Genomic DNA, 18,793 nt, shown 5'->3' with positions numbered 1-18,793 from the left:
AGAGTGCCGAGTCACTTTCATCGTTTTTTGTTCGAATGTACTTTACTATATTTGAAATATATGTAAAATTGACTTGGAAGAGACTTTTCCTTTAATGAAAATCCCAGCCCGTGTGGTACAATGATAACACGTCGACGAATCTTCAACAACTTGACAAACGTCTTTAGAGTCAAAATGTTGCAGGTGAGATAAAAAAAAGAGAAATAAAAAAACTTTGAAGAAAGAGTGGACTAACTATACAGTATTGGAATATTTTCAATGTGTCAAGAATGATTTGGGAACTGTTTAAATTTTGGAGGAATCACATGAACATCTTAATTACGAGATCTTAGCCACAGAACAACACAGCAAAAAGGCATACATGGCAAGACCCCAGAGCATAAAGGAGTGAAAAACTATTTGACTTACCCCAACAACTAGGATAAAACCCCAAGGTAGCCAGCACAACACCCACCACCATGCCAGCTTGGGGACTTGACACTTCAATGACCGCCTTCTCCTGACCGTTGCTGCTGCTGGGCGGATCGAACACTGCTGAGGGGATGGTTCCACAAGGAGAGGATCTGGGCGACTCCACGCACCCGTCAACGTCTAGGGGTGGAGAATTACACTCTCAGAAACACAGATTTATTACAACTTAAGGATACATTTACACACATTCCAGGAACACATATTCAACAATACGTTGAGGAAAACTACAAAAATTATATCAATACTCATGACAAATGCATATGGCAAGATTAAATTATACGTAATTATAAAGAACAACCTATCCGTAAATCACTGATCCTAGTAATACTTGTGAGACAAAATGCATGTTCATGTATGCCAACAATAACAAAATAACACACTAACTTTTTTAGGCTGCTGCTAAATGAAGAGGTGAAGGACTGACAAGTTTAAGAAGACAGACCGTAGAGTGACATTGACAGTTCAGGGAGGCCTCACCTTCACACTTGAACACGCCATTCCTCCTTTGTTTGGGGGAAGAGGGGTACTCTAGTGAACACCACAACACTACTACTACAGTCATCACCAGACATGAACGCCTGACTGAATCCAGTGTGTAGTGAACAACACTACACTACTGCTACTACTACTATCCACTCACCACGTGAATCAGACACCACCGAGACTCCGACACACTCACTAACTCACCTACATGACCGCTCGTCCTGTCACCTTTACCTGTTGTACATCACGCACTCACCTACACGACCGTTCGTCTCATCACCTCTACTTATCACACACACACACACACACACACACACACACACACACACACACTGACGGTGGTGGTTGAAGTGTTACACGAGGCGTAAAAGGATAAATCAATGTTCAGCTCCATCACATCGCCCCGATAGAGCCATACAACTGGTGGGTAAGCCTTGCTCCACGTCACCTCAGCAAACAGAGCAGGTGAGAATATATGCAAGAAGGGACAGGCGTGGGAACCTGCTGACGTAACACGTCGTGACCTGACACTACCTATCCTCACTAAAAGAACGGTAGTAGGTAGTAGTAGTAGTAGTAGTAGTAGTAGTAGTAGTAGTAGTAGTAGTAGTAGAGAGAGAGAGAGAGAGAGAGAGAGAGAGAGAGAGAGAGAGAGAGAGAGAGAGAGAGAGAGAGAGAGAGAGAGAGAGAGAGAGAGAGAGAGAGAGAGAGAGAGAGAGAGAGAGAGAGAGCAAACAAATATTAACAGAAAACAAGAACAACAACAAAACCACAACTTACTTTACTTCTATATCCAGGGCAGAACACGGAGATACAGGCTTGCCGGACTTTAGTGAACAGCGGCGGGCAGTCAGTGTGGTGCAAGGTGTGGGTAACCTGCGCCGTGAATTGACCGCCCACAGCCTCCTCCACGTCCACCTCATTCTGCCTGTCGTCACCTGGAAACGAAGCGGGTAATCAATAATGAAGGACAGTTGTAATAAGGGCCCATTGACACTGAGCTAGCCTGTTGAGGGCCTCAAAACATACTGAAAAATCCTCGCATAGACCTAATTCACTCTTACACACACCCACCAAAAACCACACACACCCAAACCCGCTTAAAAAACTCAATAACATCCCAAAACACACTAAAAAAACCATGGAACAGCTTAAAATACCTCCAAACACAAATCACTAGAAACACCCAATATTTTCTGAAATAACACCCCACACACCTAAAAGATCACTAACACACACACCCCACCACTTATAAGACTCGAAATAAACACAAACCCCACTCAAAACACCAACCAACCTCTCAAAGTTGTCCCAAACCACATTCAACAAATGCTATTACTCACACACACCTCAATCCACACATTTAGGATACGTAAAATATACCTAAAAGATCTAACACACACTGAAAATACACGAAATGAACCCCTAAACATACTTATAACACTCTAAACATCCTGCAACACTAATGAACAAGCTTAAAACAAAGCAAGTATATCCCAAAAACCAAAAGTATGCATTAAAAACAACGTTGGGATTAAATAGGACACTTGCCTAAATATTACACCTTGGCTCCTTCTCTTATTCCTTCTCTATTTCTCATTTCTTCTTCGTCCTCGTCCATTGTTTCTCCGTCTTCTTCCTCCTATTGCTTCCATCTACACGTCTGAGCCTAGAACAACATATAAATGTTAGATATTAGACAAAATATTTAGGAAATGGAAGGTGACTTAAGTATTGTAGCTTTGCTGCTGCTCCTCTTCCTCCTCCATTTCTCCTTTCTTCCTCCTTATACTCCTTTATTTCTCCTTTCTTCCTCCCCCTGCTACAATTATCTACACACCTGAACCTCGAAACACGCGAAAACACGTAGAAATCACTAGATATTGGGCAAAATATTGACGAACTGCGGATTTGGAAAAGCGGCGCCAGCCTGGGGCTATGCTGGTCATAAGAGAGAGAACGGGAACGGGGGGACTCGGCTAAATTACGTAAATCATTTGATTTCAAAAATGACTTTTAGAAAAATCGAAGCCACAGAAAAATGCTTGTTATTTTATGACGTGATAAATACTTAAACTAATTTTCAAAATATCAAAATATCTCCAGCTTAACTGGTTTTTAAAAAAGGTCTAAATTAAGTACGTTAAAAGTACAAAAACATTTTAACCCATAAGTCTCTTAAAACGTCCTGTAAAGTCAAGACATTTTCACTTGGCAAGTATTTTATCACACTTCTGGGAGTCTGAGCTATCTTTTAGGGCATTCTACAGCGAGTTAGACCGAGAAGCAGAAACGTGAGCAAATAAAATAATGAAAAATAAGAGCTTTTTACAACAGCCGCAAACACCATTTCAAAGTCCACATATTTCACTCATTAGATTGATTTCACACTTAAAAGAGGACAGACACTCTTTTGTTACCATAAAGGCCCACTTATACCTTGAAATGAAAAAGCTCAAAATTCCAAGTGGGAAATTTTGAGCGTTAAAAAGCCTTTAACATACGCCATAAAACACCACTAAACGCCACATATTTACCCAGCACAGACGCGGAACACACTTCAAACACAACGAAACATTTATAGAAACCATAAAAACATACCATGGAAGCGCAATATTACCGTCAGGAAATATTCGAAAAAAAGTATTTGACCCAGCAGGCTGGCGATAGAAGGGTGATGGCGTGGGTTGGGTGATGGCTAGGGGACCGCCTGGGAGGTGGCCTGGGAAAACCCGGGAACAGTGGCGGCAGGACATCCATATATAGTCTTTATCATCTCACCAAACTAAAATTAAGCCACAGAGAGAAATTTTGACTAGATTATATGAAATGTTAGACTGGTGGCTGCATTCTGACACATGTTTGGCCTATGGTAAATGAAGGAAACAAATATGAGAGGGTAATACAGACGCCTTGCTCTTTTTGATGGTCCTTATACCATTACTTTAAAATATTTGCGTAGTTTTCACTCTCATATGTAAAGAAAACCTAACCTTAACTGAATAGCCTTATAAATACCTTTAATAGACGAAGATTAGGCAGTGTGAAGTTTTGTGGTGAAGGCTTGCCACTACGTCTCTTGCTGCTGGTGCTTCTTGAAAACTGTCGGTAATATAGCAACTATTGACTTTATTTGTGTGTGTGTGTGTGTGTGTGTGTGTGTGTGTGTGTGTGTGTGTGTGTGGGTGCATGGGTCAGTATAGCCCACCGCCACAATTGTTGTCACCACCACCTCTGCTAGAAGACTACTGCCGTAGCAAAAGGTTGTCTGTGAAGACAGGACGCATGTATATATGTTTATGATAACTATCTGTTACTAAATCTGTTATTAATGAGACGCTATGTTTATACAAATACCACATGTCGATTTATTGGTTTTTGTGACATCTTCCTCTTCGTTATCGTGTCCAGCTTTTGTTATTTGTCAAAGCAGGAAATATTAAATTCTATCTTGTTGTACAGCGAGTGTTGGCAACTCCCGCGAGGCAATAAACAAGGTGCTTAAAAGGCAGACTGTACTATTTTTCTCATTCTCCATTTCTACCGCCTGATATACGAGTATTTCTGACAATAAACCAGGGTGACAGGATACTAAGTAGAAGAATATAGACTATTTTCTATCTACATACACATCTATATTGTTACTTATAAACGAATTTATTGACTTATCTATCTGCCTGCCTATCCATCTATCTGTTTGTTTGTCCAACTGTCCATTTCCGTATCTATCAACCCATCAAATTACCCGCTTATCCATCTATCTTCACACAAGCATATAAATACCACCATCGCCACTAACACCACCACCACCATCACCACAACCACTGCCAGTTCCCGCATCTGCCCATTCAGTCAGTTAGCCAAATAGTCAGTCAGCCAGATAGTCAGTCATTTAGTTAGTATTTTATTCATTTAATCAGTCAGTCAGTCAGTCAGTCAGTCCAAATATCAGTCCGTCAGTGAATCTATTAGTTAGACAGGCAATCTATCCATCAATCCGTCAATCTTTCAGCCAGTCAATCAATCAATATTCACGATGCAAAACAAGCAAACACACCACCAATAGTTACCACCACAATCACCACCACCACCACCAATACACAGCACACTGACATTATCACCACCAACACTTTCTAAAGGTGTGTACACACTTACTGAATTTCCACGCATCGTTTCATCGTTGCGTATCACACTGTGATACAATACGATGCAACAGGGTATTGTACCCATTTTTGCCTATCCGCGTGGTGTATCATCGTTGAGTGATGCAACAGTGTCATTCAGTTTCTTCCTGACCGTAGCCATGAGTGCAAATGTGCAGTTGTCTGTGGCCACACACAATTGATTTTGAGTTTGTCTGCAATTGGGGTCAAAATTGCAAAAAATATTCATGCCCGTCCACGACAACACTGAACATGCAACGCGACGATCCCACGCTCCTCGTCCACACACACACACACACACACACACACACACACACACACACACACACACACACACACACACACACACACACACACGAAAGTTAGTGAGTTGTGTATCATTCCTTTGAGTTGACGCCAAAAGACCGAAAAATGACGGATCGAACCCGTTACGTAACTTTGTGTCATATTTTGACACGCAACGGTGAAGCACTATCCTGTCAACACTGCTACGCAACGGTGATCCGATACGTGGAAATGCAACAAGTGTGTACACGCCTTAATTAAAACACAAACAATATTCATACACAGTGTTACACCCGCAACCCCGACCACCGCCCCTCCACCGCTCGTCTGGTTCCGCGGCACGCAGGGTGGCCAGCCAGACAGCCAAGGTGACTCTCAGCGGCGGACTAACCTTCCTTCAAGACGTGTTTGTGTCTGTGATGGAGGAATGAACTGATGGTGGTGGTGGTGGTGGTGGTGAAGGACAGGATTCAGGCAGGAGAGTAAGAGAGTGAGTGAGTGAGTGAGTGAGTGAGTGAGTGAGTGAATAAGTGAGTGAATAAGTGAGTGAGAGAGAGACAGGAAAGAATAGAAAAAGGAAAATTAAGAATATCTTATCAGAACACAACATTTTCTCTCCTCTCCCCCACCCCAGGTCTCGTGTCTGGTGATGAAATGGACGTCTGGTCAGTGGTGGTGGTGGTGGTGGTGGAGCTTCCCTCGTCCCCTCTCCACCTCCCCCTCCCCCGCTGTTCCCCACACTCTCATCACTCGCCTTTTAAATCCCATTGATGTTAAATTGATTGATTGATAAGTTTATTGTTGTAGCAGTGTATACACCATCGAACTGTTGTCCATTTACGTATGAATGAACCTAACAAATTACCAGCTTATGTATCTATCTACACACAAGCATGTAAATATCTCCACTAGCACCGCCAACACCCACACCTAACCACCTTCGCCATCATGAACGGCAGTGTGTCAGTTTACACATTACTACTAGTATTTCCATGCAACTATATTGTGGCATCATATCACCTCAGACGCTGTGGTGCCATGCAACAAATGGTTGACTAATTTCGCTTCACTTGCAAACCAGATATTGTTTTGCATCTCTTTCAACTGATAGGAAAACAAGTCGATACATTATGCATTTTATTATATCAAGAGATATTGTGTTGCCATTAGAAATATATAGGAGTATCATTCACAAGATATCGTCATATCATTAGGTATGAAAAATAAATACAAGTAACAAAAACTGCATCACGTTACAAGACACTGGCCAGACACTTAAATTAAGTATTGCATTGAAAGACTCACAAAACATCATCTTGGGAAACACGTAACAATACCTTTGTGCTTCACAACAGAAAACAAAAAAGACACTTTTTGTGATCTTTCTTCGAGACACACAAGAAGGAACAGGTTGTTGTGATCACTACAGACACAGCCACGTCTACATCACACCTTGCAATACTGTGAGTGAGAAGCACTCCACTACTACTACTACTACCCTTAAAAACTACTACTTGGTACTAATTTACTGTCATGGCCTGGCAGCAAGACACATCGTGTCATCATCCTCCGCGACGCACAGCTAGCCGTTGATGTGTGACTAGCCAGCATGCTCCCTACACTCCTTCACTAAGAAGATGGCGTCTCCTAACAAGGAATGTTATCACTAAGTGTTTCTCCATGCATGGTGAATTCCAGCATGGAGTGAACACGTTGGTCATTTGGTCCTTAAGCCATAAACGATCATGATGGGTGACAGGAAGGATGATTGATGAGCAGAGGAATCGTGACCCAAGAGGTTACCTTCCTCTCTTGGTCTACACTCTCCTTTCTTAAATACTATATACATATGTACACTGTACACTCCTATTACAATGCTATGCATAACTTCTAAATATTACTGTTTTCTGCTGCTATAGATAAGGCATTGCAAAAAACCTTACCCGCTACATATCTACAACTGTCTACAAATTCTACAAATTTATCCACCCAATCTACAAATGGTCAATGAAATACACTACACCAGTGATGAAGATCTGTGGCCAACCTTCAGAACTTCATTGGTACGTCACCAAGAATCACTTCTTCTTCTTCCTTCCTTTTTCCTCCTCTTGTTCCTTTGGCAACACCGGCAGTAGCAGCAGTCTGGTGTCTATTGTATGTCATGCACGCTCACTCCAAAAACTTGCCTCACTTCTTTGGCGTTAGTAGTACTGAATCCTGGAACAAGAGATGGAACAATATTGAAATGGCGTTCTCCTCAATGCCTGTTGTCTTGTGGTACACAGGGTTGGGGAAGGGATTGTGGATGATGTAACGATAAGTATGGTATATTAAGGAGAGCCAAGGTGGATCGGGTTTGCGTGGGTGGCTCTGTAGGCCTAAGGAGGAAAACTGCCGTACCAAACCCATAATTAATACGAGCGGAGGAACTTTATGAGTAGGGATTTTGGAATGTTGAGCATGGTAGAAATATTAGTGTTAGCATGAAGTGTACTACAACATGTATACGGAGGAATAGAGTAAGGAAGGCAGGGTATTTAACATTGCGTGAATTGGCACGCGGGGCAGTAGATTTGAGTGGGGGGCAGGAAAGGACGCGATCTCGGAAGAAGGGAGTGGCACTCTCTACTCGGACATTGGTGGGGTGTGGACGCGTCACGGTGAGCGAGGGTCTCTGATCAGGTGGGTAATGTGATCAGGGCAGCGGAGTTTCGTGTTAATATAATCGAGGGTGTCATTATGTGGAGTTAAGTGGTGTATTCAAGTGGGAGAGTGTGTTAAGGGTGCCTCTCGTGTTTCTCTGTTGTTGGTTCAGAGTGCCGAGTCACTTTCATCGTTTTTTGTTCGAATGTACTTTACTATATTTGAAATATATGTAAAATTGACTTGGAAGAGACTTTTCCTTCAATGAAAATCCCAGCCCGTGTGGTACAATGATAACACGTCGACGAATCTTCAACAACTTGACAAACGTCTTTAGAGTAAAAATGTTGCAAGTGAGAAAAAAAAAATAAATAAAAATCCTCTGAAGTATGAGTCGAATAACTATACAGTATTGGAATATTTTCAATGTGTCAAGAATGATTTGGGAACTGTTTAAATTTTGGAGAAATCACATGCACATCTTAATTACGAGATCTTAGCCACAGAACAACACAGCAAAAAGACATACACAGCAAGACCCCAGAGCATAAAGGAGTGAAAAACTATTTGACTTACCCCAACAGCTAGACAAAGAACCCCAAGGGAGCCCAGCACAACACCCACCACCATGCCAGCTTGGGGACTTGACACTTCAATGACCGCCTTCTCCTGACCGTTGCTGCTGCTGGGCGGATCGAACACTGCTGAGGGGATGGTTCCACAGGGAGAGGATCTGGGCGACTACACGCACCCGTCAACGTCTGAGGGTGGAGAATTACACTCTCAGAAACACAGATTTATTACAACTTAAGGATAGATTTACACGCTTTCCAGGAACACATTCAACAATACGTTGAGGAAAACTACAAAAATTATATATCAATACTCATGACAAATGCATATGGCAAGATTAAATTATACGTAATTATAAAGAACAACCTATCCGTAAATCACTGATCTTAGTAATAATTGTGAGACAAAATGCATGTTCATGTATGCCAACAATAACAAAATACCACACTAACTTCTTTAGGCAGCTGCTAAATGAAGAGGTGAAGGACTGACAAAGTTTAATAAGACAGACCGTAGAGTGACATTGACAGTTCAGGGAGGCCTCACCTTCACACTTGAACACACCTTGCAATAGTGTGAGTGACAACCACTACCACTACTACTACTACTACTACTACTACTACTACAACTACATACTACTTGGTACTAATTTACTGTCATGCTTGGCAGCAAGACACAACGCGATGCACAGCTGGTGATGTGTGACTAGCCAGCATGCTCACTACACTCCCTCACTAAGAAGATGGCGTCTCCTAACAAGGAACGTTATCTTCATTCACTAAGTGTTTCTCCATGCATGGTGAATTCAGCATGGAGTGAACACGTTGGTCATTTCCTCCTTAATGATAAACGACATGATAGGTGACAGGAATGATGAGTGATGAGCAGAGGACTTGTGTCCCGAGAGGTTTTTTCATGTAAGAAGAGCGCCAGCCAAGGGCAAGAAACAAAGAAAAGATTAAAAAAGGCCTCATCTTACTGTTCTGCGGCTTATGTACTGTGAATTAACCCCACCTACACACAAACCTACCCACTAAATGATCACTTCCAAATTGTCGATCGTGCTTACAAAATACCAAAACAATTGTTCAGTTTACTGTCCATATCAATTTGGAACACTGCTGAACCTGTTATAATGTTATAATGAAATCATTGAACCTAGCTTTGTCAAATCCCCTTGGATACTGCCAACATGAAATACCTCATAGTACCACGCACTTACGATTCACTACAAGCACACAGTATGCACCAATACTGACACCACACCACAAAACACACTATACACAACTGACACACACACAAACAACTTAAATCACTCAAAACTAACCCAAAACACCCTGCAACACCTCAAAATATAAAAAGCTCACCCAAAACACATTACAGACACCCAAGTTACCAATATCATCCCTACACACAGACACACACACACATATGTACTGAACACCACTACACTACACTAGTAGTAGAAGACCAGAGACACTAGAGAGAGAGAGAGAGAGAGAGAGAGAGAGAGAGAGAGAGAGAGAGAGAGAGAGAGAGAGAGAGAGAGAGAGAGAGAGAGAGAGAGAGAGAGAGAGAGAGAGAGCAAACAAATCTTAACAGAAAACAGAACAACAACAAAAACCACAACTTCCTTTACTCCTATATCCAGGGCAGAACACGGACACACAGGCTTGCCCGACTTTAGTGAACAGCGGCGGGCAGTCAGTGTGGTGCAAGGTGTAGGTAATCTGCGCCGTGAATTGACCGCCCACAGCCTCCGCCACGTCCACCTCATTCTGCCTGTCGTCACCTGGGAACGAAGCGGGTAATCAATGATAAAGGACACTTGTTATAAGGGCCCACTGACACTGAGCTAGCCTGTTGAGGGCCTCAAAACATACTGAAAAATCCTTGTATAGGCCTAATTCACTCTTACACACACCCACGACAAACCACACACACCCAAACCCTCTTAAAAAACTCAATAACATTCCAAAACACACTAAGAAAACACAGAACAGGTTAAAATACCTCCAAACTCACTAGAAACACCCAATATTTACTGAAATATCCCCCACACCACTTATAACTAAACCACTTATAACCACTAAAACCCCCCCACCACTTATAACACTCATAATAAATCCAAATCCCACTCAGAACACCAACCAATCCCTCAAAGATCTCCCAAACCAAATTCAAAACATGCTAATACTCACACACACCTCAATCCACTCCCAAAATACGTAAAATATACCTAAAAGATCTAACATATACTGAAAACAAACGAAATGAACCCCAAAGCATACTTATAAAACTCCAAACAGCCTGCAACATTAATGAACAAGCTTAAAATACCCCAAATCTATCCCAAAACTAACAGTATGCATTATAAAGACCGTTAGGATTAAAAGGGACACCTACCTAAATATTACACCTTGGCTTCTTCTACTATTCCACCTTTATTTCTCATTTTTCTTCATTCTTCTCCATTGTTAGTCCTTCTTCTTCCTCCTCCTCCTTCCATCCACACGTCTGAGCCTAGAAAAACATAAAAATGTTAGATATTAGACAAAATATTTAGGAAATGGAGGGTGACTTAAGTATTGTAGCTTTGCTGCTGCTCCTCTTCCTCCTCCATTTCTCCTTTCTTCCTCCTTATACTCCTTTATTTCTTCTTTCTTCCTCCTTCTGCTACAATTATCTACACACCTGAACCTCGAAACACGCGAAAACACGTAGAAATCACTAGATATTAGGCAAAATATTGACGAACTGCGGATTTGGAAAAGCGGCGCCAGCCTGGGGCTATGCTGGTCATCAGAGAGAGAACGGGAACAAGGGGGACTCGGCTAAATTACGTAAATAATTTGATTTCAAAAATGACTTTTAGAAAAAACGAAGCCACAGCCAAATGCTTGTTATTTTATGACGTGATAAATACTTAAACTAATTTTCAAAATATCAAAATATCTCCAGCTTAACTGGTTTTTAAAAAAGGTCTAAATTAAGTACGTTAAAAGTACAAAAACATTTTAACCCATAAATCTCTTAAAACGTCCTGTAAAGTCAAGCCATTTTCACTTGGCAAGTATTTTATCACACTTCTGGGAGTCTGAGCTATCTTTTAGGGCATTCTACAGCGAGTTAGACCGAGAAGCAGAAACGTGAGCAAATAAAATAAAGAAAAATAAGAGCTTTTACAACAGCTCCAAACACCATTTCAAAGTCCACATATTTCACTCATTAGATTGATTTCACACTTAAAAGAGGACAGGCACTCTTTTGCTACCATAAAGGCCCACTTATACCTTGAAATGAAAAAGCTCAAAACTCCAGGTGGGAAATTTTGAGCGTTAAAAGCCTTTAACATACGCCATAAAACACCACTAAACGCCACATATTTACCCAGCACAGGCGCGGAACACACTTCAAACACGACGAAACATTTATAGAAACCATAAAACATACCATGGAAGCGCAATATTACCGTCAGGAAATATTCGAAAAAAAAGTATTTGACCCAGCAGGCTGGCGATAGAAGGGTGGGTTGGGTGATGGCTAGGGGACCGCCGGGGAGGCGGCCTGGGAAAACCCGGGAACAGTGGCGGCAGGACATCCATATATAGTCTTTATCATCTCACCAAACTAAAATTAAGCCACAGAGAGAAATTTTGACTAGATTATATGAAATGTTAGACTGGTAACTGCATTCTGACACATGTTTGGCCTATGGTAAATGAAGGAAACAAATATGAGAGGGTAATACAGACGCCTTGCTCTTTTTGATGGTCCTTATACCATTACTTTAAAATATTTGCGTAGTTTTCACTCTCATATGTAAGGAAAACCTAACTTTAACTGAATAGCCTTATAAATACCTTTAATAGACGAAGATTAGGCAGTGTGAAGTGTTGTGGTGAAGGCTTGCTACTGCGTCTCTTGCTGCTGGTGCTCCTTGAAAACTGTCGGTAATATAGCAACTATTGACTTTATTTGTGTGTGTGTGTGTGTGTGTGTGTGTGTGTGTGTGTGTGTGTGTGTGGTGTGTGTGCATGGGTCAGTATAGCCCACCGCCACAATTGTTGTCACCACCACCTCCGCTAGAAGACTACTGCCGTAGCAAAAGGTTGTCTGTGAAGACAGGACGCATGTATATATGTTTATGATAACTATCTGTTACTAAATCTGTTATTAATGAGACGCTATATTTATACAAATACCACATGTCGATTTATTGGTTATTGTGACATCTTCCTCTTCGTTATCGTGTCCAGCTTTTGTTATTTGTCAAAGCAGGAAATATTAAATTCTATCTTGTTGTACAGCGAGTGTTGGCAACTCCCGCGAGGCAATAAACAAGGTGCTATAAGGCAGACTGTACTATTTTTCTCATTCTCTATTTCTACCGCCTGATATACGAGTATTTCTGACAATAAACCAGGGTGACAGGATACTAAGTAGAAGAATATAGACTATTTTCTATCTACATACACATCTATATTGTTATTTATAAACGAATTTATTGACTTATCTATCTGCCTGCCTATCCATCTATCTGTTTGTTTGTCCAACTGTCCATTTCCGTATCTATCAACCCATCAAATTACCCGCTTATCCATCTATCTTCACACAAGCATATAAATACCACCACCGCCACTACCACCACCACCACCACAACCACTGCCAGTTCCGCATCTGCCCATTCAGTCAGTTAGCCAAATAGTCAGTCAGCCAGATAGTCAGTCATTTAGTTAGTATTTTATTCATTTAATCAGTCAGTCAGTCAGTCAGTCAGTCCAAATATCAGTCAGTCAGTGAATCTATTAGTTAGACAGGCAATCTATCCATCAATCCGTCAATCTTTCAGCCAGTCAATCAATCAATATTCACGATGCAAAACAAGCAAACACACCACCAATAGTTACCACCACAATCACCACCACCACCACCAATACACAGCACACTGACATTATCACCACCAACACTTTCTAAAGGTGTGTACACACTTACTGAATTTCCACGCATCGTTTCATCGTTGCGTATCACACTGTGATACAATACGATGCAACAGGGTATTGTACCCATTTTTGCCTATCCGCGTGGTGTATCATCGTTGAGTGATGCAACAGTGTCATTCAGTTTCTTCCTGACCGTAGCCATGAGTGAAAATGTGCAGTTGTCTGTGGCCACACACAACTGATTTTGAGTTTGTTTGCAATTGGGGTCAAAATTGCAAAAAATATTCATGCCCGTCCACGACAACACTGAACATGCAACGCAACGATCCCACACTCCTCGTCCACACACACACACACGAAAGTTAAGTATTGTAGCTTTGCTGCTGCTCCTCTTCCTCCTCCACACCTTTCTTCCTCCTTACTTTATTTCTTCTTTCTTCCTCCTTCTGCTACAATTATCACACACACACAAACACGCGAAAACACGTAGAAAACACTAGATATTAGGCAAAACACCGAAAAATGACGGATCGAACCCGTTACGTAATTTTGTGTCATATTTTGACACGCAACGGTGAAGCACTATCCTGTCAACACTGCTACGCAACGGTGATCCGATACGTGGAAATGCAACAAGTGTGTACACGCCTTAATTAAAACACAAACAATATTCATACACAGTGTTACACCCGCAACCCCGACCGCCGCCCCTCCACCGCTCGTCTGGTTCCACGGCACGCAGGGTGGCCAGCCAGACAGCCAAGGTAACTCTCAGCGGCGGACTAACCTTCCTTCAAGACGTGTTTGTGTCCGTGATGGAGGAATGAACTGATGGTGGTGGTGGTGGTGGTGGTGGAGGACAGGATTCAGGCAGGAGAGTGAGTGAGTGAGTGAGTGAGTGAGTGAGTGAGTGAGTGAGTAAATAATTGAGTGAGAGAGAGGACAGGAAAGAATGGAAAAAAGGAAAATTAAGAATATCTTATCAGAGCACAACATTTTCTCTCCCTCTCCCCCCACCCTTGGTCTCGTGTCTGGTGATGAAATGGACGTCTGGTCAGTGGTGGTGGTGATGGAGCTTCCCTCGTCCCCTCTCCACCTCCCCCTCCCCCGCTGTTCCCCACACTCTCATCACTCACCTTTTAAATCTCATTGATGTTAAATTGATTGATTGATAAGTTTATTGTTGTAGCAGTGTATACACCATCGAACTGTTGTCCATTTACGTATGAATGAACCTAACAAATTACCAGCTTATGTATCTATCTATCTACACACAAGCATGTAAATATCTCCACTAGCACCGCCAACACCCACACCTAACCACCACCGCCATCATGAACGGCAGTGTGTTAGTTTACACATTACTACTAGTATTTCCATGCAACTATATTGTGGCATCATATCACCTCAGACGCTGTGGTGCCATGCAACAAATGGTTGACTAATTTCGCTTCACTTGCAAACCAGATATTGTTTTGCATCTCTTTCAACTGATAGGAAAACAAGTCGATACATTATGCATTTTATTATATCAAGATATATTGTGTTGCCATTAGAAATATATAGGAGTATCATTCACAAGATATCGTCATATCATTAGGTATGAAAAATAAATACAAGTAACAAAAACTGCATCACGTTACAAGACACTGGCCAGACACTTAAATTAAGTATTGCATTGAAAGACTCACAAAACATCATCTTGGGAAACACGTAACAATACCTTTGTGCTTCACAACAGAAAACAAAAAAAGACACTTTTTGTGATCTTTCTTCGAGACACACAAGAAGGAACAGGTTGTTGTGATCACTACAGACACAACCACGTCTATCTACATCACACCTTGCAATACTGTGAGTGAGAAGCACTCCACTACTACTACTACCCTTAAAAACTACTACTTGGTACTAATTTACTGGCCTGGCAGCAAGACACATCGTGTCATCATCCTCCGCGACGCACAGCTAGCCGTTGATGTGTGACTAGCCAGCATGCTCGCTACACTCCCTCACTAAGAAGATGGCGTCTCCTAACAAGGAATGTTATCACTAAGTGTTTCTCCATGCATGGTGAATTCCAGCATGGAGTGAACACGTTGGTCATTTGGTCCTTAAGCCATAAACGATCATGTTGGGTGATTGATGAGCAGAGGAATCGTGACCCAAGAGGTTACCTTCCTCTCTTGGTCTACACTCTCCTTTCTTAAATACTATATACATATGTACACTGTACACTCCTATTACAATGCTATGCATAACTTCTAAATATTACTGTTTTCTGCTGCTATAGATAAGGCATTGCAAAAAACCTTACCCGCTACATATCTACAACTGTCTACAAATTCTACAAATTTATCCACCCAATCTACAAATGGTCAATGAAATACACTACACCAGTGATGAAGATCTGTGGCCAACCTTCAGAACGTCTCCAAGAATCACCGTTTTCTTCTTCCTCTTCCTTTTTTTTCCTCCTCTTGTTCCTTTGGCAACACCGGCAGTAGTAGCAGTCTGGTGTCTATTGTATGTCATGCACGCTCACTCCAAAAACTTGCCTCACTTCTTTGGCGTTAGTAGTACTGAATCCTGGAACAAGAGATGGAACAATATTGAAATGGCGTTCTCCTCAATGCCTGTTGTCTTGTGGTACACAGGGTTGGGGAAGGGGATTGTGGATGATGTAACGATAAGTATGGTATATTAAGGAGAGCCAAGGTGGATCGGGTTTGCGTGAGTGGCTCTGTAGGCCTAAGGAGGAAAACTGCCGTACCAAACCCATAATTAATACGAGCGGAGGAACTTTATGAGTAGGGATTTTGGAATGTTGAGCATGGTAGAAATATTAGTGTTAGCATGAAGTGTACTACAACATGTATACGGAGGAATAGAGTAAGGAAGGCAGGGTATTTAACATTGCGTGAATTGGCACGCGGGGCAGTAGATTTGAGTGGGGGGCAGGAAAGGACGCGATCTCGGAAGAAGGGAGTGGCACTCTCTATTCGGACATTGGTGGGATGTGGACGCGTCACGGTGAACGAGGGTCTCTGATCAGGTGGGTAATGTGATCAGAGCAGCGGAGTTTCTTGTTAATATAATCGAGGGTGTCATTATGTGGAGTTAAGTGGTGTATTCAAGTGGAGAGAGAGTGTTAAGGGTGCCTTTCATGTTTGTGTGTTGTTGGTTAAGAGTGCCGCACTTTCATCGTTTTTGTTCGAATGTACTTTACTATATTTGAAATATATGTAAAATTGACTTGGAAGAGAGTTTTCCTTCAATGAAAATCCCAGCCCGTGTGGTACAATGATAACACGTCGACGAATCTTCAACAACTTGACAAACGTCTTTATAGTCAAAATGTTGCAAGTGAGAAAAAAAAAATAAAATCCTCTGATAAATAAAAATCCTCTGAAGTATGAGTCGACTAACTATACAGTATTGGAATATTTTCAATGTGTCAAGAATGATTTGGGAACTGTTTAAATTTTGGAGAAATCACATGCACATCTTAATTACGAGATCTTAGCCACAGAACAACACAGCAAAAAGGCATACACAGCAAGACCCCAGAGCATAAAGGAGTGAAAAACTATTTGACTTACCCCAACAGCTAGACAAAGAACCCCAAGGGAGCCCAGCACAACACCCACCACCATGCCAGCTTATGGACTTGACACTTCAATGACCGCCTTCTCCTGACCGTTGCTGCTGCTGGGCGGATCGAACACTACTGAGGGGATGGTTCCACAGGGAGAGGATCTGGGCGACTACACGCACCCGTCAACGTCTGAGGGTGGAGAATTACACATTCAGAAACACAGATTTATTACAACTTAAGGATAGATTTACACGCTTTCCAGGAACACATTCAACAATACGTTGAGGAAAACTACAAAAATTATATATCAATACTCATGACAAATGCATATGGCAAGATTAAATTATTCGTAATTATAAAGAACAACCTATCCGTAAATTACTGATCTTAGTAATACTTGTGAGACAAAATGCATGTTCATGTATGCCAACAATAACAAAATACCACACTAACTTCTTTAGGCTGCTGCTAAATGAAGAGGTGAAGGACTGACAAGTTTAAGAAGACAGACCGTAGAGTGACATTGACAGTTCAGGGAGGCCTCACCTTCACACTTGAACACACCTTGCAATAGTGTGAGTGACAACCACTATTACTACTACTACTACTACTACCCTTAACAACTACATACTACTTGGAACTAATTTACTGTCATGGCTTGGCAGCAAGACACAACGCGATGCACAGCTGGTGATGTGTGACTAGCCAGCATGCTCTCTACACTCCCTCACTAAGAAGATGGCGTCTCCTAACAAGGAACGTTATCTTCATTCACTAAGTGTTTCTCCATGCATGGATCATGCCCATGATGGGCGACAGGAATGATGAGTGATGAGCAGAGGACTTGTGTCCCGAGAGGTTTTTTTCCATGTAAGAAGAGCTCCAGCCAAGGGCAAGAAACAAAGAAAAGATTAAAAAAGGCCTCATCTTACTGTTCTGCGTGTGAATTAACCCCACCTACACACAAACCTACCCACTAAATGATCACTTCCAAATTGTCGATCGTGCTTACAAAATACCAAAACAATTGTTCAGTTTACTGTCCATATCAATTTGGAACACTGCTGAACCTGTTATAATGTTATAATGAAATCATTGAACCTAGCTTTGTCAAATCCCCTTGGATACTGCCAACATGAAATACCTCATAGTACCACGCACTTACGATTCACTACAAGCACACAGTATGCACCAATACTGACACCACACCACAAAACACACCATACACAACTGACACACACACAAACAACTTAAATCACTCAAAACTAACCCAAAACACCCTGCAACACCTCAAAATATAAAAAGCTCACCCAAAACACATTACAGACACCCAAGTTACCAATATCATCCCTACACACAGACACACACACACACACACACACATGTACTGAACACCACTACACTACACTAGCACTAGAGAGAGAGAGAGAGAGAGAGAGAGAGAGAGAGAGAGAGAGAGAGAGAGAGAGAGAGAGAGAGAGAGAGAGAGAGAGAGAGAGAGAGAGAGAGAGAGAGAGAGAGAGAGAGAGAGAGAGAGAGAGAGAGCAAACAAATCTTAACAGAAAAAGTAGAACAACAACATCAAAATCCACAACTTCCTTTACTCCTATATCCAGGGCAGAACACGGAGACAC

General features: G+C 41.8%; 1 long non-coding RNA gene across 1 annotated transcript; it reads right to left on the bottom strand.

Moving 5' to 3' along the window:
- Positions 1 to 9,591: 9,591 nt before the first annotated feature.
- LOC123520238 lies at positions 9,592 to 18,460 on the bottom strand. The gene is made up of 2 exons (XR_006679204.1): positions 18,117 to 18,460; positions 9,592 to 9,635 (listed from the first exon to the last, which is right to left on the bottom strand). It is a non-coding gene; the product is annotated as an uncharacterized LOC123520238 (long non-coding RNA).
- Between the last annotated feature and the right edge of the window lie 333 nt (positions 18,461 to 18,793).

Source organism: Portunus trituberculatus, chromosome 46 (assembly GCF_017591435.1).
Source record: "Portunus trituberculatus isolate SZX2019 chromosome 46, ASM1759143v1, whole genome shotgun sequence".
In the NCBI taxonomy this organism is placed as follows: Eukaryota; Metazoa; Arthropoda; class Malacostraca; order Decapoda; family Portunidae; genus Portunus; species Portunus trituberculatus.
Note: the sequence above shows the minus strand (reverse complement) of the source record. Positions and strands in the feature narration are given on the sequence as shown.